Consider the following 22,043-nt stretch of genomic DNA (forward strand, 5'->3'; position numbering starts at 1 on the left):
TGGATCCAGCAGAGGGAAGGGTGAGGGGTTTAAGTTGGTTCTGAAACCTTTCTAAGCACTCACACAAGTGAGCCCTATACTTTAACAGTGTGTGTGTATGTGTGTGTGTGTGTGTGTGTGTGCGTACGCGTGCATGTGCATGCTCTAAGAGACCTTTACTTTACTGAGAAAACACGAGACCACTTGCTCCTTGCAGCAGGACTGGGGAGGGGTCCAGCAGGTTGACCTCAGGAGTGCTAGAACCTCTGTGCTCATGGGAGGAGCGAGGGGTACTGACTGAACATGTGTGTTTTGAAATCAAAGGGGCCTTGTGTAGAATATTGCCTTTGTCACACATATGTACAAGTCAGCTGTGCCAGATCCTTTGTCTGGTAGTGTGACTGGTCATAGTTTCCTATTAGATTTTGTGAGGAGTAAGCAACTGTACGTCCAGTTCTTAGACAGTTTGTGGCAGTTTTCCCATTCTCTCTGTTCTCTCCCCCTCCCTCCCTCCCTCCCTCCCTCCCTCCCTCTTTCCTTCCCTCTCTCCCTCCCCCTCTTCCTCCCTCCCTCCCTCCCTTCCTCCCTCCCCCTCCCTCCCTCCCTCCTTCCTTCCCTGACTTCTCCTTTCTTTTCTTTCTTTCTAATACGTATAGGCCCAGACTGGCCTCAGGCTGGCTATGCAGTGGAGGATGACCCAGAGTCCTTATCTTCCTGCCTCTACCTCCTAAGTCTTGGGCTTAGAGGCATGCACCACCAAGTCCTGTCACATGTCATACTTCCTCTTTAAGAGCTCCTCAGTGTCACAGAGGGGTAGTCCACTTACTTTCTTCTCACCTGACATTTGAAAGTAAGGTAATTTCAAAGTGTATGGTTCTGATTCTCCACGTGGATATATATATATATATACATTATATAATATTATATAATATGTATATGTATGTTTATATCACACACATATTTCCAATGCCGCCTTTACAGCTACCTCCTTCAATTCACCTTTATATTCCTTTGGTAGATGTTCTATGAAGACAATCCCTAAACTAAGAGTAGATTTTTTTCTCTGAAAGTGTGTTGTAATATAGAACTTCAAAACGCTTTTTCCTTTTAATAGGATGCTATATATGATAGTGAGGTCATTGTGCTAGCTTATAAATCTTTTTAAATACGCATATGTAAAACTGTCATCTATTAGTCTTCAGCGACGCAGATAGCTGACTTGCTCACTTTAGATACATTTTTCTGTTTGTCTAGCTTAACTTGTTCAACCTAGAATCAGGGCCTGAGAGGAGACTCAGCTGGGTACCACAGATTCTATTGGCATCTGATAATTGGAGGGACTATAGGGAATAACAGTCTCATCTACCGACCTGTGTTAATCAAATGCTTCCCCTAGAACCAAGAGTTCAGTGTCAGCACGATACCCTCAAAACACTGCTCAAGGCAAGAATGGCTAAGCTGGCAGGGGTCGGAAGGGGAGAGGAAGCAGATTTACAGCAAGAAACCACAGGGCTGGGAGAATCAGATGAAGTGAATGGGTGCTTCCAGGTCACACGAGGCCTTGTTTTATTTTACGGCTGGGACGTTCAAGGCCTTCCTTTTCATTTCAATATGTTCTTTATCTGAACTAGTATTGATAGGGTTGTTGGTCAGCAGGCTGAGGTTGCTGGAGTAGAGGGCTTCGGGCTCCACTCTTGGCCGTTCCTAGAGATCTACCTGGGTTGTGGTTACACGTGAGGACCCTGATGGGTGCAGGGGGCCCGGGGTTGGGAGTGGAAGGCAGTGGTCCCTGTGGTCTTGAGAGCAGCAGGTTTTTCTTAACTCAGTCCACAGTGTGTCACCATCATCTTTCTCTGTGCCTTCCCCGCCACATATCACCACTTTATTTTTTCCTGATTCACACTTCCTATCTTGAATGCCCTTTTGTCCCTCATGGCTTATATAAAGTTTACTTTGCCTTCATTATATCTCAAATGAGTCACAGAGAGTTATAGAACTTTATGACAGGAAGGGGACGAAGCCATGTAGTTCAAAGGCTCCAAGAGGCTGTCAAGGTCATTTGACTGGAAAGCAATGCTGCCTGAATTTGAACTTAGGTTCTGATTCCAGTATGCTTTCCATAGAGTGTGGGAGGGTGGCCATCTCACAATGTGACGTTTAATTCTGCGTCCTTCTGACACATGCTGGGCTCCTGTGTTTGTCTTTACCAGACTGCAAACTTGTGGAGAGCGGAAGTGGTCCTTTCTTGTAGTGTATTCCTCATAGCACACCGCAGGATGTTCCTTAATGCGGAAATATTAAGCTACACAAAATAGGGATGTCCTATGATATTTTATTGAGGGAGAGATCACTTACGTGAGAACCAAAGGTTTGCACCCTGCCCGCCGGGCTGAAACTCGAACCTAAAGAGCAAACATCTCCTCCCCTAGCTCTTTAACCCCTCCCCCAAACGGGCGTGGCCAGCGTGTTAGATCTCTCCTAACAGTTCCTAGAACAGGCAAGTCCCGTGGATTATTATTAGTTTTTAAAACATCCTTTAGAAATTGTATGTGCATTAGTGTTTTGCCACAGTGTTGTGTCCCCTGGAGCTGGAGTTACAGACAGTTGTGAGCTGCCATGTGGGTGCTGAGAATTGAACCTGGCTCCTCTGGAAGAGCATTCAGTGCCTTCACTGCTCAGCCATCTATCTCTCCAGCTCCCGAATTATTTACTATTATTTTAAGCAACCGCTGATGGGAGAGATTTTGTTGTGAGCTGAAAGGTTTGGTGAATGGAAACTGGATTCCAAGACTAGAAGTTCTATTAATTGAATTCAAGAGGGACTAACAACTTCCACATGTCCTCAACATTATGATAGTCTTCACTCTAAGTGGGTCAAACTTTCTTTATTATATACTATTTGTTCCAAATAGTGAGAAAGCTCTGTGGGTTGGCTAACATGCCGTGCTTTACTTAATTCAGACAGTCTGTCTGTCTCATGTTCCACCTATGCCTAAGAAACTGGTGATGTACAAGGTTCATATATACATGTGCATATGCATGGAAGTAATAATTAAAAAGGAATCAATAAAACACTGAGAGGTGGGCTAAAGTGTGCTTTCTTCCCCAATTTTATAAAATAAGTATTAATTACTTTATAGTCAAAAAAGCAACAAATTTGTTTTTCAAGACAGGGTTTTTCTGTGTACCCTGGAACTTGCTCTGTAGACCAACCAGGCTGGCCTCTAACTCACAGAGATCTGCCTGCCTCTGTCTCCCGAGTGCTGGGATTAAAGGCGTGTGCCCGGTAGCAATGAATACTTTTAAGTATTACAAAAAGTAACAGTCTTGAAACTTAGAGAGCTATCCTCTTCCACGTCTTGGATGCACTTCAAATGTTCCCAATTTTTGTTTTATAATGAAAAGAGAAAGTCTGGAGGTTATGAGCTGAAATGAAGAAATAAAATCTTTCCTTGTTTTTGATTTCCTGAGTTATGTGCTATACTCGCTGATATCAAAGTAAATATGCTTGTTAATTTCCCTACAACCTTCAGGTTATGAGATGCTTAAAGGAAGATGCTGGCATTCTGAGGGAAAATTTTAGCTGAAATTTGCTACATGATTATCAGCAAGACAGTAAGTCTTCCTGAAGTTCAGGTTTATTTTGTTGGAAAGAGGTCTCAAGTAGCTTGGGCTGGCTTGAACTTGCTACGTGTTCCGAGATGACCTTAAGCGTCTTCTGATCCTCTTACCTCCATCTCTTAAGTGCTTGGGGTCATAGACATGTTTTATATGGCACTAGGGTTCAAATCTTGGACTTTGTGCTTGCTAAGCAAACACTCCACCAATTAAACTACTTCAAAAGTCAATTGTCTTATCAGTGTAGCATCAATAACAGGGAGAACTTGAATAATATGTGCAAATTTTCTTTGTGTTGTGGATATAACTCAGTGACAAAGTTCTTATCTAGCATGTGCAAAGCCCTCTGTTCAATCCCTAGCAACACAAAAAGTAGAACAATGAAATTTGAGATGCTGATACGTCTAATGATAATTATTCCGTCCTGGGTTCATGGGCATCCTTTTAAGGCTCACTGTTCACCATAGGCTGACTATCGCTCTTTTTTAAAGCAACGGTCAGCTCCACATGATCCTCTTACATGTGACCATGACAAAAAATATCACTGTGCTGTCCGCATGGTATCACCCCCTCCTGAGTTCTCTCCACCTTGTTCCTTCCAACTTCTTCTCATGGCCTCACTTAAAAGTTCCCATTCCTATGATGCCTTTTCTGGCCATCCTTCTGGAAGAATTAGCTCTTCTTCTGAGCTGATTCCTTCTAGAATTTCTTGAAATTAATTGTTTATAAATAAGTGTATTTAGCTAGAGGCGTTTATTGATGGTATGTTGAGTTTGGTAGACACAATATAACCCTTTTTCTTGATGTCTACCAGAACCTGACAAAAATGTGATACTTGATTTTGCTACAACTGACTGCATACATTTATTGCAGTAACTTACACCCAGAGAGGTTGAGGTGCACAAGTTGTACAATGTGGAGTGTTAGCTACTATAAGGAAGGATATGAATTGTCAGCTGCAGGCCTTTAAAAAATAAAGGCCAACTTTATTACACAAAACTTCAGTGGCCCACAGTTTTGCCTTAACAACAGCACAGTGTTTTCTGAGAGGTGGTAGAAACAGAAACTCTTTAAATGCATGTTTGCATTTTTTAGTATTTTCAAATACAATCTGGTATAGGAGTGCATATCTGTGATCTTATCACTCATGTGGTAGTGGGCAGAGTGTTACAAGTTTGAGGCTACCCTGGATTATATAGAGAAACACTGTGTCAAAAGAAAAGCATAGGTTATAATCATAAGAAGGACTGGGCGTCATCATCTTCAGTGGTTGAGTTTTCCAAAATTTTAATGAAAAGTAGACATCAACCTAAAGAGCTAAGGCATAAAGTCAAGTATTTAGAGTCTGGTGCTTTCCTAATGTAAGGTAAAGAGTGTTTGTTTGTTTGTTTGTTTGCTTGTTGTTTTTGATACTTCCAATGACCAACTATCTGTGCAAATGTTACAAAATGAATGGGCCTGTTTCATTTTATGGTTAAGTATCTTGGGCTTTGAAATCAGATAGTTCTTTGCAAAGATCCTGATTTACAAGGTGTGGCTTATTGTACAATGTTTCCAAGCCTCCATTTTCTTGTGTATAAATAAGCAACATGGAATGTATCAGGATGAGTTTGGTTATAAGTAACAGCTATTTTGTTCTTTGAGAAGATCTGCCTAAGCAAGAAGTTCAAAGGCACATGGGGAATCCTCAGGGGAAATGTTTAGTCTTTTAGCACGATCATCATCAGGACTGACTTTCCGAGGGACAGTGAGGCCACACACTCCTTCCAGTGTTTCTTGCTTAGGGAGTAAAGGGAATCTGATCTGTAGATGATTGGGTCAGTGGCTTCTTCTCAGTGTAATGGCTGGTAATGAAGAGAGAATTATCCTGAAGGGCACAGGGCAGTCACCTCAGTAAGAACAAGCATTGGGAAGTCAGCCTCAGCAACTACAGAGTCTATTTTTTTCATTTATTTTTGAGAATTTTATACATGAACACGGTATTTCCATCACCACATTTCCTTTCCTCCAACTCTTCTCAGTTTCTCTCAAATTCTCTTCTTTAATTACTTTTGTTACATATATGAATACAGATACTAATGTACATACACAGGTAACCTCTGAGTCTGTTTAATGTTGCTTGAGTATACATGTATTTAGGCCTTATCACGTGGGATTAGATAATTTGTCAGGGGAATATCCCGGAGAAGACTGATTTTTTTTCCCCTCTCAGCAGCCATTGGCTGCCTGAAGCTTCGTATCTTGGGATTTGTCTTGTGAAATTTCTCCCATCCTTGTTGGCATGTCAACTGGTAGCATCATTCTGCAGGTCTTGTTTAGGCAAGCCCATTGTTAATATTTCATGGGTACAGCTTTCTTGTCAAGTCTAGAAGGCACTGTCTCTCAGCAGGCATCCTTGTCCTCTGGCCTTTAAAATCTTTCTGTTCTCTTTTATACAGAGCCAACTTTTAAATAAAGTAAAAAGAAAAACTGTACAATTTTATTGTTTCATAATTTGGTAAGCAAAAGACAAGCTTGTTTTCATCAACCAACTACTTGTTCAGACCTAAAAGGCTCACCTCAGATTTGGGATATGTAGCAATCTGTTTTGCACTATCCTTTTCCATGCGTGTGTGTGTGAGTGCATGCGTGCATGCGTGCATGCATGTGTGTGTGTGTGTGTGTGTGTGTGTGTGTGTGCGCGCGCGCGCGCATCAGCATGTGGAGGAAGCCAGAGGACAAGCTCAGGTACTAGTCTTCAGGCCTTTTTTTTTTTTTTTTTTTTGAGACAAAGTCTCTCAGTGGCTGGAGCTTGGCAAGTAGATTGGGATGACTGGTCAGTGAAGCCCAGGGAGCTTCAAGTCTCTGTCTGCCCTGTGCTGAGATTGCAAACACATGCCGTCATGTCTGGACTTTTTACGTAAGCTCTACGGTGTGCACACAAGTCCTTTGCTTACTAGGCGTGCATTTTACTAACTGAACCTTCCCCCCACTCCTACCTTCTTCATTTTACTTAAAAAGTCATTCTTTCCTTGGTCTTAGGTGTAAACATTCCAATAGACAATATTTCATATTACACAGTAGCAAGAATGAAGCTTCCTAGCTTCCTCTTCTGCAGAGGCTGTTTCATAAAAGTTAACCAGATTCCAAACTCTCAAAGGCTCTACTTTAATTCTGTCTCAATGGCACACCTAGATATTGGGGCATCATGTATCATCTTGTCTCTAGTTTCCCAAGGAGCTATCCTTGTCTGCAAGTTGTAGCCAAAATATCATTAGAAGGGTTGCCTTTGGCACTCTCAATAAGAAATCAATAAATTAATTATGTAAAACAAAATTTTAGTGGTTTTATTTTTCATTTTTTCCAGCTGCTGGATCTGACTGTGTGGGTCTTCATGCTTCAGGACTGTCTGCCAGTCCTTCTCAGATGCCGTCCTTTGGAAATGGTCTGAAAGGCGTGGATTTTGTTGTGAGTTTGGTCTTGTGTTAGGAATGAAGTAATTCCATGTGAAGTTTCGTTGCTTTTGTATGAGGTGTGGGTGAAGAAGACCTGGCTCACTCTTGTCCCTCCTACTTCAGAGGTTGGGTCACCTTGTGCAGACCATTTCTTGTGGGTCTTGGTTGTCTCTGATGAAGAGTGGAGATGGTGGGATGAAGGAGGTCATTAGCATAGAAAAGCTTCCTGTGTATTTTAGCCCTGTGATGATGCTAATTAGTTTTCTTTCATGGATAGCTTTCCTAGTGTAACATGGTCGTCAATGGGCAAGACTATGTAAGAGGAAGGCATGAAGCGAACAATGAAATGATTTGATCTAGATGGGACACATTATGCCTAAAGAAAGCATTCTCTATAGATTCCACTCTACCCTTGACTTTTCCAGTTGTCTCAATGGAGCCTCTAGCGCTTAGAAAAATATTCGACTGAAGAGCAAAGTCCCTCCCTCCTCTCTCTCGCCTCCTTTCCCCCTCCCTCCTTCCCTCTCTCCCTCCCTCCCTCCCTCCCTTCTGTTGGGAGGGTTTCCCATCTCATCAACATAAAGCAATGTCATGTGGCTGTGCCTGGTGATGCACACCTCTAATGCTAGCACCTAGGATGCAGAGATAAGCGCATCTCTGAGAGTTCGAGGTCATCCCATTCTACATAGTGAGTTCTAGGTCAGCCAGTACTCCATAGTGAGAGCTTGCCTGTGAACCAAGCAAAACCCAAGCAAAAACATGGTATCATGTGTTTTTCTATGTCCCGAGGGACAAACATGCCATGCCATGCATATACTCATTGAATCAGTAAAATGTACTTAACCTTTTTCTTTTTCTTTTTCTTTTTTGTGTGTGGAGGGGGACAGGATGGCTTCAAACTCACTCTATTGTCAAGTCCTGCCTGAATCCTCCTGTCTCTGTCTCCACAGTGCTGGGATTGCGTCCACGGCCTATCACACCCAGCTTGAATGTTAGTTTCTGTAGGGTTCTTTTCTGTCATTCAAGACTGAACCAAAATTATCTTTGAGAGAATAAGACCTACCATTCCTTAGGAAGTGGTGTCAAGTAGCATGTTCCCTAGGGACATTCCTTGGCTTCATCTTAATGGAAACTGATTCTTCTCAAGCCTTGAGCTGTAGCATTAAACTGGAACATGGAAAAAGCCATTAGCTCAACAGTCTTCAAGACGGTAGAAGCTATTTGATAAGCCCTGGCAAAGGACCCCTGCCAACCTGACTTCTCTAGCTCAGGGAGTTCAGCTCTGGTTCCAACACATCTCCTACCAACAGATCTTCTCTGCAACAGAGCAGGGTTCCCTAGTGGTCTTCACTCCATCCACTGGCCAACTGGGTACATGTCATTACTTTCTCCATTTAGTTCTCCTATTTCCTTTTCTTCTCTTCTTCCATCCCATTGTTTTATTGCTTTTTTATTCTCTTTCATGGCTGTAAGGTGGTAATTAGGTCATGACTGTCTGATAGGGAAACCGCTAACCACACGGGCTCATTTCATTTAAGTCAATTGGAGTTTGAAAAAAATGAAAACTTCAGTTTGCCTTCAGTCCTACTACCCATTATCCAAGTGCTTCCTAGTCACTGACTGGCCACTATAGCGACTGTACTTCAACGATCTGGGAGCAGATCATCCAAGGAAGTGTCTCTTAGGTTTCCCTGCCTCTCATTTTTAGTTTAAGAAACACCCCCCTCCTCTGACTTTCATTTGTCTGGGGAGTGCGAAATGAAAGACGTTATTTTCCTTCTCTTCCTCCTCCCCCTGTGGTTTTTTTTTTTTTATTCCTACCAGCAAAGAGTTTGCACTCTGACTGAGGGTGCCAGAGCTCTTCGGGCTATCAGATGAGAAGATTCACGCAGGGCTCAACTAGCTCAACTAATGGTGCAAGAATGATTAGAGTCAAGGAAAGAGTTCGGATGAAGTTTGTGCAAGATTTAGGCTGTCTAAGGGAGGGCCTCTCAGAAGGGCAGTAAAACAGGAGGTGGGAATCACCTAGGACCTGTCTTTCCTTTACGCTACTATTCTTTTTCGTTTTTGTTTTTCCAAGACAGGGTTTCTCTGTGTAGCTTTGGAGGCTGTCCTGGAACTCGCTCTGCAGACCAGGCTGGCCTCGAACTCACAGAGATCCACCTGCCTCTGCCTCCTGAGTGCTGGGATTAAAGGCGTTCGCCACCAACACTGGCACATTGTTATTCTCATCTGCCGAGCATTTTGCCCATTCCTGGAAGCATGTGTCCCCATCCTTCACTCTAATGGGTTCACATTCATTTCTCTAATTTTCCAGCCACACAATAAGAAGGTTTTCACCCTGGTGACTGCACTCACTCATTCCAAGAGTCGGGTGCTAGTGGCTGACAGAGAACATGGCTTGCTGGCTTCCTCTGTGGGCTTCTGAGTCATTAATTGTTTGAAGTCTTTCCCTGGAACTCACTTAATGTTTTACTTTGCTCCCCTGAGAAAGAAGAAGTCTTACCTTCCTGTTAGCCTGCATACTGTTCCCTATGACAGAGACGTCATCTGTTCATCCGTCCATTTGTCAGTCCATCCTTCCATCCATCTCCTTATGTTTCTGAGGAGGATGACTCTGTCCCCTGAGCACTGAGGGTCTAGATAGGTACCACCATGCTCATTCCCTCTTTTTTTTAAATATATATTTTTTCATTCCCTCTCTTGTCCTGCTCTTGGGCAGCAGACTGATGTCAAGTCTCTGTAAGCCTCACTTCTTTAGTCAGTGCTGAGAGACAATGAGCCGAGGATAAGCATTCCTGTAGGGCTTAGGGATTCGTTTCTTGCTTGCTGCTCATTGCCGCTCTCAATAAATGATTTCTGGGTGAATATTTAATGGCTGTCTCAGGAAAACAGTGTGTAATGCATGCTGGGAGCAGAGCTCAGCCATGCTGACTGGGCAGAGCTTTGTCTTCGCACAGTGTTTGTCCAGAAGCGACTGATGCAGGCTGGGGGAGATGGCTCAGCAGTTAAGAGCGCTTGATTTTGCGGGGGGACTTGGGTTTGATTCCCAACTCCCATATGACAGCTCACAACAGTCTATAGCTACAGTTCCAGGAGATCTCTAGTGCTCATATTTTGGCCTCTGAGGGCACCAGGAATTCATAGACACACATGCAAGCAAAACACTCTCACACACAAAGTAAAATAAATCAAATTTTCAAAGGAAAAGAGTATGCAATGCTTAAGGTTGCATTCTCTTTGGAGTTTTACATTAAATCCACCCCTGGTTACTAGAGGCTCCATTGTGTATAGTTTCATAATACTTTTGTAAATGAACATGTAGAACAAAAATTCTCTTTCAATGATGTACTTATATATCTATTCCTTCTTCTAGGTGCTGACATTTTTGTCTTCTTTGTTCCTTTTTCCACCTCATTAAAAATCTCTACTTGTGCCTGATGGGACACATGCCTTCAATCCCAGGACTTGGGAGGCAGAGGCAGGTAGATCACTGTGAGTTCAAGGCCAGCCTGGTCTATAGAACTAGTTCCAGGACAGCCAGGGCTACAAAAAGAAACCCTGTCTTGAAAAGCAAAACAAAAATCACTGCTTGCAAAATTTTAATATTTTATTAAATTAAAACATTTCTGGGTGTGATGATACCCACTTATTATCCTAGCACCCAGAAGGCACAAGTAGGCAGATCTCTGTGAGTTTCAGGCCAGCCTGCTTTACATAATAAGTTTCAGAACAGCCAGGGCTCTGTAGGGAGGACTTGTCTCAAAAAACACAAACAAACAAACAAAAAACTGAAACAAACAAACAAACCAAAAATCCAAAACAAAGCCAAAGCAACAACAACAAAAACAAACGAAAAAAATGGTATTAAACTTAAAAAAAAATAGTCTCGCATACCCCAGGCTGTACTTAAACTTACAGTATAGACGGGAAAGACCTTGAATGTGTGGTCACCCTGCTTCCACCTCCTGAGTGCTGAGATTGCGCTGGAAAAATCAAGAGGAGAAAAGCTAGGTCTGGGTAGTGCTGGAGATCGAACCCAGGCCTTCACGAGTGCCTGGCAAACACTCTTCCAGCTGACCAGCTTCGCCAGACCTTCTTGTGGAACTTCTTCAGGAAATGATCTCCTGTTCATCTTTGAAACTCGGGTCACAGCCTGTCATCTGGCTCACGATGGGCACTATGTGGTCAGTGAGCAGTGAGAGTCTTCACGCCCAGCGGATGCTGCCTGTAGTCCCTCCACACAGACGCCCTTGGATACCCTCCCACAGGTTCGGAATGCTTTATCCCTCATCGCCATGCTCCGTAACCTTGAGAGGCCTCTCTCTGAGCTCTTAGATAAGCTTTCCTCAGAGTTTCCAGGAGCTAGGTGGCTCGCATCCTTTGGGACTAGCCTGGAGCCGGTGGTTTACCATACAGGCTCTTTAATGGTGGAAAGACGAGGCAGCATTCTCTAGTCGGTAGTTTATGGACACGGGTGTTTCTGTGCGACGCAGTTCCTTTCCTTCACTTTGTAATCGCCGTGAGTTTGCTGTCCACAAGGCGCAGCCAAATGAAACCCCAGCTCTTTTGCCCCAAAGTGGGTCAAACGAAAGTATCCTTCATCCCGCGCAGATGCAGATGCAGGCTGGGGCTGAATGCAGCCTCGCCGTCTTTCCCACGCTTGCTTTCCCAACCCTCCCAGCTTCGCCAGAGAACCCTTCTCATTCACGCAGGAATCCTCTTTGCAGGTCCTGCTTTCTGGGGAACCCTATCTAAACACCTGTGCTTGTGCTCGAAGCTGGAGCTGTATGGCAAGGTTTTGTTTTTCCTGATGTTTATATTGAAAAAAATGAAAATGTTCCAAACATGCAGAAAACATATCAGAAAAGTGTTCAAGATGGGGATTTTGTAATGACTCCCCAGTTTCGTTTTTTGTTTTGGGAAATTGTACACACTGGGTAAAAACACTGATAGGGAGAGCTGCTGAGTTTTTTTGAACAAAGGAAATATATGTTTCTTTTCCCCCTGTGGTGTGTGTGTGTGTGTGTGCGCGCGCGCGCGTGTGTGTGTTTGTGTATGTGTGTGCGTGTGTGTTTGTGTGTGCGTGCGTGCATGCGTGTGTGCGCGCGTGTGTGTGCGTGTGTACCTGCATGCATGCTTGTGCATGTGCATATACATGTTTATTTGTGTGCTGTGCATGCTTGTGTGTGTATATATACATGTTTGTGTGTGTGTCTGGGGTATCAGATTCAGGACTTTATACATACTGAAGCTTGTGTTGAAGAAGAAGAAGATGATAATAATAATAATAATAATAATAATAATAATAATAATAATAATGAGGAGGAGGAGGAGGAGAAGGAGAAGCAGCAGCAGCAGAAGAGCAAAAACCAAAACAACGCCAAAGCAGAGCAGTACCCCCAACCCCTGGGAGGTGGACACTGATGGCAACTGAGAATGCCCACACGCTGGAGCTGAGGACATGGGACCCTAAGGCATGAGTCACAGAGAAAACACAGCAGGTATGAGCCAGGCATTCCAGCACATTCAGGAATGTCACTAATTCATTTTCCAATACTTGGGGAAAGGTAGTCAACTGTGTCACACATACCTCCCTGCCCTCTCCCATCTCTCCTCAAGCTAGTGTCATCTCTACAGTCTCCCCAGATCTGTTTCTCCCACTGTCCCAAAATAGTTAGCCAACTTTTTTTCATCCCATCTCCCGATGACTCCAGCCACAGCAGGACCTGAAATGCCAACGGAAAGAGCAACAGCTGAAAAGCGCGGCTTTCTTAATGCTGTGTCTGTTTTCCTAGAGCAGATCACTGGCGTCTTAAAGGGACGGTAAATAGACCATCAAGGAAATCATAAGCCATCATTTCAGCGGTGTCAGGAGCTGACACCATTCTGAGAGGAGGGAAGAGCAACAAAACAAAATTACCCGAGTCCAGACAGCTCCACTCTGCACAGGCACCGGGTGAATGACACTTGGGGAAACACACACATCAGTATCTTTTAAGCGGAAACTCTCCCTTAAACCCTTGGGAGGATGACGGCTTGACACACAGAACACATACCTTTGTAGAGGCTATTTAACCCAAGATTGATGACCGTCCATTTCCCCCAGATTCATTTTATTTCTTTTCTTTTTGTCACTGTTAATGGTTCATAAGCATAGATGTCCCTATTATGTCCCTCGCCTTCATTTGAAATCACCATTAAATTGCTCCCTAAAAACATTGCACAGTGACCACAGAGCTCACCGTGCTCTAACTTCATAACCCTGCCCCCTCTCCCTTGGGCTTTGCATGCTTATGTGCCAGTCCTGTGGCTCTGAGTGTGTAATCAGGCCCTGTCCCCTGCTGAGCACCATCAGGAAAATGGCAGCTCTTGCTGAGAGACAGCAGAGCCCTTCCCAGTCATGGAGACGGGGAAACATGACAGATATGACAGACATTTCCAAAGCTGTGTGAAGCATTAATCTTAATGTATGCTGTGTGTCCCTACTTAGTAAATATTTATTTGACTGTGAAAGATAGGGGTGGTATTCACTGCTTACTCTTGAATAGAGTTTCTGGTGGAGCCCCAACCCCTTTACCTTGAGGGACTCCATCCAGGAATTTTAACAACAAAACACGGGAAAAGAAGAGATTCAAGAGGCAAGGTTTCCATTCTGGAGTCACTGTGAACATTCTCCTCTGTTAAGTCTGAAGTATTTCCTCTCTCAAATGGGCACAGTGTCCACTGGCTCAGCAGCTAACAAGAATCATGTTTAGCTAGAAAGTAATCCCTAGGCTACGTGGCTTGCCAATGAGATCCTACTTAAAGACCTGTCAATTTAGCTTACATAATCTGTTCTAGCTTCCTTGCATGAATTTTCTGTTGTGGTCTTCCGAGATCCTTTCTACCCAGTCTTCTCTGAGCATCTGTCTGGGGCCACCAGCATGTAAAGAAGGTTATTTTTCTCATAATTAGATGGATGGAGAAATTGGAAGGTAGCAGACTGGGTCATAACGAAAATGCTACCCACACAGTGGTAGCTCCTTTCACACGTGCTATCTTAGTTAACTCAAACACTTCCCTGTGATGCGGGTGCCATTGTCTCTATGCCACCAAAGAGGAGGAAGAGAAAACCGAGATGTTTGGAGAGAGGAGAGCACTCTTTCCCCAGGGTCACAGAATTTGGATAGCAATCTGAAATTTTCAAATCTGGTCTTTTGTTCTGTCTGCAATCCCCTAACAGAGCATTGTATACATAAAGGCACTTTGTAAATCTTAAATCTTTACAAAAACATTACTTACCGCTACTGCGGATAGTAAAAAAAAAATGTGCTTGTTAGTTTTGTCTGGGTGGCCAGCCATCCAGGACATTTCTAATGAGTCAATGAACCTAACCAGGGTGAGGGGATGAGCTGCCAAGCTTTTCATGTCAGCTTTGTGTGCACTAATTAAAAACCATGCCTGGATAAATGGCCCAGGATGGCAAAGTCCACAGCTTCTCACAGATGGATACAAGAAGTCTCATGGTTGGCTGGAGAGGATTTGGTCATGAATAAGATGCAACCTCAAACCTCCTTCCTCAGCTCTGTGTGACCTGGTACATTAATATTCTTTGTATAAGTAGCAAGCTGTGGTGTGAAAGTCAGGTGACTCCAGACATCAATTACCTCTTGACGCATACATGTTAACAGTGTGCTTATTTTATTGTATATAAATAATAAAATAAATGTTATTAATATAATATATGAGATGATATGTTATAATAAGCATAATATATTTAGTATAGCATACAAGGAGAGTGATATACACTGGACCATGAGACTGAGCTCTAAAATATTAATCCATTATTAGGTTTTTGCTTTTACTCTTTCAGTCCATATTGTTTATCTCGGCTATATCTCTTAAATATCCTTTGACCTTTTGAAAACTGCTTTATTTACCCAGTTTGCTCTCTTCAATTCTTCGTATTAAGTGGAACATCCTTGGAATGTTCCCTTGATAAAAACATATATTAAGTTTCCCAGGGAATAGATAAGTTTGAAAAATTTGCAAGATTATTACTCATCCTGTATATGTAATCACCTGAGCAGGGGTATTATTTGCTGATGATTAATATGAAAATGGATCACATATGATCTACAAGTAATATGATTCAGGATTTATGACCTCAATAGCAGTCTTCAACTGTGTAACCTGAGCAAAAGTTGAATACTTGGCACAAATTGACCTGTAATCTTAGATCCCAAACTCAATGTCAGATTTAGCATTGGTACTGATTTTGGAGACAAGGTTTTACTTGGCACCACACTGAATATTTTCACATATGTTATCTCATCAAGGCTTAAACAGACCTGTGAGGAATGCCATGCTTTGCATTTATAAACACAGATAATGAACTTGTGGGAGACGTGGTTATTTGTTCAGGTTCTGAGCTGGGGTGTACACTAGAATTGATACTTTGCTTGCTTTCTTGGCCGCTCTCCCTTTCTTCCGTCTTAAAAGATTTTATGTACATTTGTGTCTTGCTATGGGTTTCCAGTTCCCTGGAACTGGAGTTACAGACAGTTGGAAGCTGCCACGTGGGTGTTGGGAATTAAACCTGGGTCCTTTGGAAGAGCAACTAGGTCTCTTAACCACCGAGTCATCTCTCCAGCCTCCCTCTCTCCCTCTCTCTCTATTTCAGGCAGTGTCTCAACTCTGTAGCTTAAGCTGGCTCCTCAGACTTACATTAATGCTCCCGCCTCAGCCTCCCAGGTGTTGGGGTTGTAGTCATGAGAACCATGCCCAGTCTGAACCCAGGGTTTATAAATTGCAATTACATGATCAAGCTGGCATTTGGTACAACCAGCTCCTATTGTTAACCAGATACAGTAAATCGGACAATGAAAGAAGCGCCAAGCTGTCATTGTTCATGGTGTCCATCAGTCGTCTTGAGAGAACTGTTTGAGGCCAAAGCCCTGTTTTGTCCAACACTTAGCTTGAGCGAGGCAAGCTAACAATGCTCCTCCTCATGAGTTCCCCACACCTGGGTTAGTTACTGCTCTCACTGCTGTGGCAAACCGTGAGCCAAAAGTAACTTCCCGTAGTGCTTATTTTGGCTCACAACAGAGGCGCAAGGCAGCTGGGCACATGGCATCCGCCATCAGAAAACAGAGAGAGGTGAGTGCCGGCGTCAGGACCCCAGCCCAGGACCCCAGCGTGCACCTTCCTCAGTGGTTTAATTACAGCCTCTCTCCTAGATATCCTCAGGTGTGTTTGTTCTGTGAGGTTCTAGTGTAGCGGGAGGCTTTTCCTTGCTAGCTGCTTTGGTTTATCACCTGCCAGTCGCAAGGGCTCTGTCACGTTGTAGTCCCCAAATAACACACAGGACGCTGTATTAATTCCAAAGCTGTTGGCCTGGCTTGTTTCTTACTGGCTAGCTCTGACTTAAGTAATTACCCCATAATTGTTAATCTAAGTATTTCTCTTACCGGAGAAGTTTCCGGGCTTCCTACCCCATGGCGTTACATCTCGACTCCCTGTGTTTCTCCTTCTCAGAGTTCTCCTCGACTCCTAGTCCCACCTATCTTGCTTTCCTATTGGCCAACAGTGCTTTATTGACGTATACACAGGACTTCCCCCATCATTCTAGAATCTGCTTTTTGATGATCAGTCTTAGCCATCACAACACTCTACCAAGGTATAGAGATGGTGACTGTGTTAGTCAGGGTTCTCTAAATTAACAGGAATGGTAGCATTGATAAACTGGTATTGAATATACAGGCACACATATAAGGGGGTTTATTAGAATGGCTTACAGGATGTGGTCCAGCTAGTCCAGTAACGGCTGGCTACCAACGCAAGGCCCAGTACTCCAGTAGTCGTCCAGTACATGAGGCCGGGTGTTTCAGCTGGTCTTCAGTATATGCTGGAATCCTGAAGAAATGGACTTGCTAACAAAAGCAAAAGCAAGCTGGCAAAGATCAAGAGCTTCCGTCTTTCACGTCCCTTACGTAGGCTGCTCCAGAAGATGTGACCTACGTTAAAGGTGAATCTTCCCACTTCAACAGATCCACATTGCACGTGAGTTTTCCTCCCTCAAATGCTTTAATCAAGAAAACCCATCACAGGTGTACCATGCCACCTGGGTTTTAGTTAACTCAGATATAGTCAAGCTGACAACCAAGGAGAGCTATCCCAACACCTACTATAAAATTGATAACGTCTGGTCATTAATTGTTTCAAATAATTGCCTAGGGGATGACGCTTGAGGTGGAGTAGGCTCATCATGAACCCTCTAGAAATGTTTTTTGTGATTTAGACTCCTTGTTCTAGAATAGTCACAGAAATCATTATATACTTAACGTGGGATAAATGGCTCAGGCTCACTAATTTGTGGAAACTAATCTTTAACTTTTTGACTTGGAAGGAAGACAATTCCGGAAAGGTAAGAAGGATAGATGAACTTTGGTTTTTTTCTTTCTTTCTTTTTTTTAAATAAAATTTTCTTTGAAAATTCCATTTATTTATTGAACTTTGGTTTCCACGAGGAAAGGACGAGGTTTCGTGGCCAGTTTACATCTGTGTTCTAAAGATGCATTTCATTTTTATGTTATAAAGAGTGGGTAGTTTATACCTCCACATCCGGACCTAAGTCAAGTCAAGGAGAAGCTTACATTTCTGTCAGGAGGTAGCAAATCCCTCCAAATCCGAGGACGGTTTTTCTCTCGGTGAATTCAATGCCATGTGACAATTTATCTGCGTTAGACAATGAAGCGGAGTGGCTTAGCCATGGTCGTATTTTGTGTACTAAAACCATTGTGGAAGTTGAATAGTTCTAGGATGGCTTGGAAACACTGCTTTCAAAGGCCATGGGCATAGATTATGTTGCACTTAGTCTCAGAAGAGTGAACACAATGGGAGAGAACTTCATGGAAGGCAGCAGGTGAGCTTTTGTCCCTGGAGCTCTCCCAGGAGCTTTCACTTCTCCTGACTAATTGACGGCTCCTCACTACACATCTCTGACCTTGAGCATTGCGGGGGGCACACCAGAGTAGTTCCCAACCCTCTGCTCGACAGCTTCACCGGAGTACCTTGCACACAAACCCCGATCACCTGACTGATGAAGTAGGTCCTGTCTCTGTCCCTCCTGTCTTTCTCAGTTGCAGCGAGGGCCACTGTTGACGCTTCTCGTCTCTTGTCCCACGCTGTCCATCACCTTGTTCTGCTAGCCTCACTACGGCGCTCTCCCCCAATGCCATCTCTCCCACCGTGTTTCTCTGTGCTCTCCTCCAACGCCAGCTCTCCCACCGTGTTTCTCTGTGCTCTCCTCCAACGCCAGCTCTCCCACCGTGTTTCTCTGTCATTGCCACTACCTTTAACTTTTCTTGCCAAGATTATTGCAGACGTTTTTCTGCAATCTCTGCTTCCGGAGTTGCCCCTCTTGAACTCAGTTTTGCCCTCTGTGGCTAGCATCTTCTTCCTAACAGAGCTCCATGACGTACTTCTCTGTTTAAAGACTGTTCCCTCTCCTTGGGTGCAAGGTAAAGTTCAAGCTTGCTCAAATGATTTGTAAGATGCTTCAAGATCCAAACCCAGTTTCCCTCTTCAGTCTCGGTACCTGCCCCTCCCAGCGACTACACCATCTCCAGAAATGCAGACCTGCCCGCTTTTAGGATAGGCTTTCTTAATTCTGTTCATGTCCATACGTGTTTCCTTCTGCCTAGAATCCCAATCTCTATTTTCCTCCCCCATCTCTACATACATGGCTGGTAACACGTGTATTCACTGAATTTCAGTTAAATACTTCACACATATCATCTCAGTTAATTAAAAATAATTGAAGGTAAGAGCACTGCCCGTATTTTGGAGAGAAGGTAATTAAATATTCAGAGGACTGGGGTAGGAGTTGGAGAGGTGGCTCTTGAGAGGATCCCTGTTCATTTCTTAGCGCCCACGTTAGGTGGCTCACAATAATCCATAATGCCAGTTCCAGGGGATTCAACACTTTCCCCTGGTTTCAATGTGTACCTGTGCTCACATGCACATTCCACACCCAGACACACGCATAAGTAAAAAACAATAAAAAGTACATGCTTACAGTGCTTGCGGAATTGTCAATTTTACAGGATGTTTAAGGTAACTCTGAGGCCATGCACTGATCTCTACAGCATAATGTTTGAAAATTTAAGTAGAAAAAGTAAAAGCACTATTGGGGAGCCTGAAAGGCAACCATAATATGGTTTTGTTCTTTACCTTCAGGGTAGCAGTTACCAGCTTTCGCCCATCCAGAACTGTAAATCTTCTGAAAGACTCCTGTGACTGTCACCATAACCTATCCAGGTAATATTGATATGAATTACTAATATTATGTTTTTTCATTCATCCATGCAAGCCTCTCTGCTTGTGTGCCTACTATGTTGGTAAATTGATTAATATTTGTTTGGATATTTGTCTCTTCATCACTAGACAATGAATGCCCAAATAATCAATAGTAGTCTTGTTTCTCTGTAATTGTTCTGGTATCCAACATGATATTTGGCACAGGGTAGGACTAGGGTGTGTATTTTCAGAGTAAATGAGTCAAGGTAGTCTAAAACCTTTGTTTTTGGTGAGGACTAGCTATATCAGATTTATGATGATGTATAAGTGTTCCTCTTACGTCATCACTCAGTGACAAACCAGAGTGAATGTGAGGAGAAAGCAATGGCGCTTGGTTGCTATGCGTGGATGTAATCATGTGACTCCTCCAATGAGAACATCCTGGTATTCAATTTTGTGTCTAGGGGTCAAGATAGTGTCTATATTTTGTTCAGCATAGCCAGTGGACATATGTTAATGACTTTCCCTAGTGTCACTGAACACTGACACTACAGGAACAACTGGGCTTGTTGGCCTTCTAGCATCATTGAAGAATTGTATTAGATAAAACTTTAAAAAGTGCATTATGGGGAGGGTTTCCGTAGTGTAGTGGTTATCAATCTCGCCTAACACGCGAGAGGTCCCCGGTTTGTAACTGGGCGGAAACAGGGTTTTATAGGGGCTGGAGAGATGGCTCAGAGGTTAAGAGCATTGACTGCTCTTCCAGAGGTCCTGAGTTCAATTCCCAGCAACCACATGGTGGCTGACAACCATCTACAATTCAATCTGGTGTATATGTAATAAATAAATCTTTTAAAAAAAGTGCATTATGGGATGCCCAATAATAGTTTTTTTCCATGCATAGCTTCCCCCCCCCACACCAAACAAGCAAACAGAACAAAGCGAAACACCAGAAACTACATTTCAAGACTGACTATAATGTTAAATGGTGGAGATGGGTAACATAATGTTGTTAGGTACTAAAGTTTTGTCTTCAAAAATTTTATGCGTGGCTTATAATTTGTGAACAGCAGGCAACAGAAAGCTTTCAGTGAACTGACCTGACTGTTCTTGGTTGCACGACTGATAGGTTGTCATCGATAACCTGACTCAAAGTGCCTAGGTCAACATAGACCTATTGAGTCATTACTGCTAACCAGTCAGGGCTGTCAAGGCTATGGAGTGTGTGTAGAATGGATGTGCTAACATACACATTACGGTTTAGACTTGAAATGTCTTTCTAAGTCTTGTATAGTTAAAGGTGTCATCCCTATCATGGTAATGTCAGGCATGGGGTTTGGAGAAGTGGTTAGATCATAAGGGAACTAACTTCATCACTGATAGACTCCTAATTTGATGGTGTTGTCGAGAGGCCAAGGACAGATAGAATCCAGCTGTAGGAAGAAAGTTACTGGTGACATGCCATGGAAGGACATATCTTCTTTATTTAATGTAATCTTTGTCTGTCTATCTATCTATCTATCTATCTATCTATCTATCTATCTATCTATCTATCTATCATCTATCTATCTTTCTATTTGTCTGTCTATCATCTATCTATCTGTCTATTTATCATCATCATCATCATCTTTCATTTATTTTGTGTGTATGTGTGTGAGTTTATGGATGCCATGGTGCATTTGTAGAGGTCAGAAAACAGCTTGCATGGTCAGTTCTATACCTCCACCACAGGGGTTCTTGGGAATTTGAACTCAGCTCATCAGGCTTGGTGGTAAGTCCCTTTACCCACTGAGTTATCTTGCAGGCCCTTAAAGGGCATGTCTTGTGTCCAGTGCCCCTATCTCATTCTCTTTGCTTGCTGGCTGCTATGAGGTTAGCAACTTTGATCTCTAATGTGCTCCCTGACACAATGTTCTGTTTCACCACAGGACCTTAGTGGTGGAGCCTATTGATCTTGAACTGAAACCACGAGCTCATATAGCATCTTTTCCCTTTAAAGTAGCTTACCTCAGACATTTTCCACAGAGATGGAAGCTGTTTGCTACAGTAAAAATAAGAGGAACAATAATAATGATGATAGTGATGGTAGTCAGGGAAGCAGAAGAGAGATTCCAGATGATTATAAGTGAAGATTAGAATCTAGGTTTGGATATGGGATAGGAAAGGACCCCAGATCAACATCATCAGGACAGAGGCAACATACAAAATATATGAAGCTTGGTGAAGACCTATCAAGTTTAGAATGAGGTCCTAGCATTTTTTAAAATTATTTTTTATTTAAATTAAAAACAATTTTATTTTACATACCAATTACAGTTCCCTCTCCCTCCAGTCCTCCCATCCACCCACCATCTCCCCATCCGCTTTTCAAGGAGGGTGTGACCTCCAATGGGGGATCATCAAAGTCTGTCACATCATTTGGGGCAGGACCTAGGCCCTCCCCCATGTATCTAGGCTGAGAGAGTATCCCTCCATAGACAATGGGTTCTCAAAGTCCATTTTTGTACTAGGGATAAATACTGGTTCCACTGTCAGAGGTCGCATAGACTGCCCAGCTCCCCCTCCAAGAGATCCTAGCTTAACAACTATATAATATAGATACATACGAGTCACATAGAGATCTGTCCCTTCTAGGTGACACCTAACAGAACCAACTTACCTTATCATGCATCTATCAAAAAATCATAACCCCCTTTCTGTTTGCAATTCAATTTCTGATTCTCTCTCAGC

General features: G+C 43.1%; 2 long non-coding RNA genes across 2 annotated transcripts in view; one reads left to right on the plus strand and one right to left on the minus strand.

Annotated features, from left to right (window-relative positions):
- Positions 1-6,361: 6,361 nt before the first annotated feature.
- Positions 6,362-16,524, minus strand: LOC110342081. Its single transcript, XR_002384073.2, has 3 exons — positions 16,484-16,524; positions 8,095-8,198; positions 6,362-7,202 (listed from the first exon to the last, which is right to left on the minus strand). It is a non-coding gene; the product is annotated as an uncharacterized LOC110342081 (long non-coding RNA).
- A 708-nt stretch (positions 16,525-17,232) lies between these two features.
- LOC110342109 overlaps positions 17,233-22,043 on the plus strand; it is a 98,829-nt gene continuing 94,018 nt past the window's right edge. The window contains exons 1-2 of the long non-coding RNA XR_002384108.2: positions 17,233-17,439; positions 19,254-19,334. This is a non-coding gene — a long non-coding RNA (uncharacterized LOC110342109). The remainder of the gene's footprint in view (positions 17,440-19,253; positions 19,335-22,043) is intronic.

Source organism: Mesocricetus auratus, unplaced genomic scaffold (assembly GCF_017639785.1).
Source record: "Mesocricetus auratus isolate SY011 unplaced genomic scaffold, BCM_Maur_2.0 Super-Scaffold_6730, whole genome shotgun sequence".
In the NCBI taxonomy this organism is placed as follows: domain Eukaryota; kingdom Metazoa; phylum Chordata; class Mammalia; order Rodentia; family Cricetidae; genus Mesocricetus; species Mesocricetus auratus.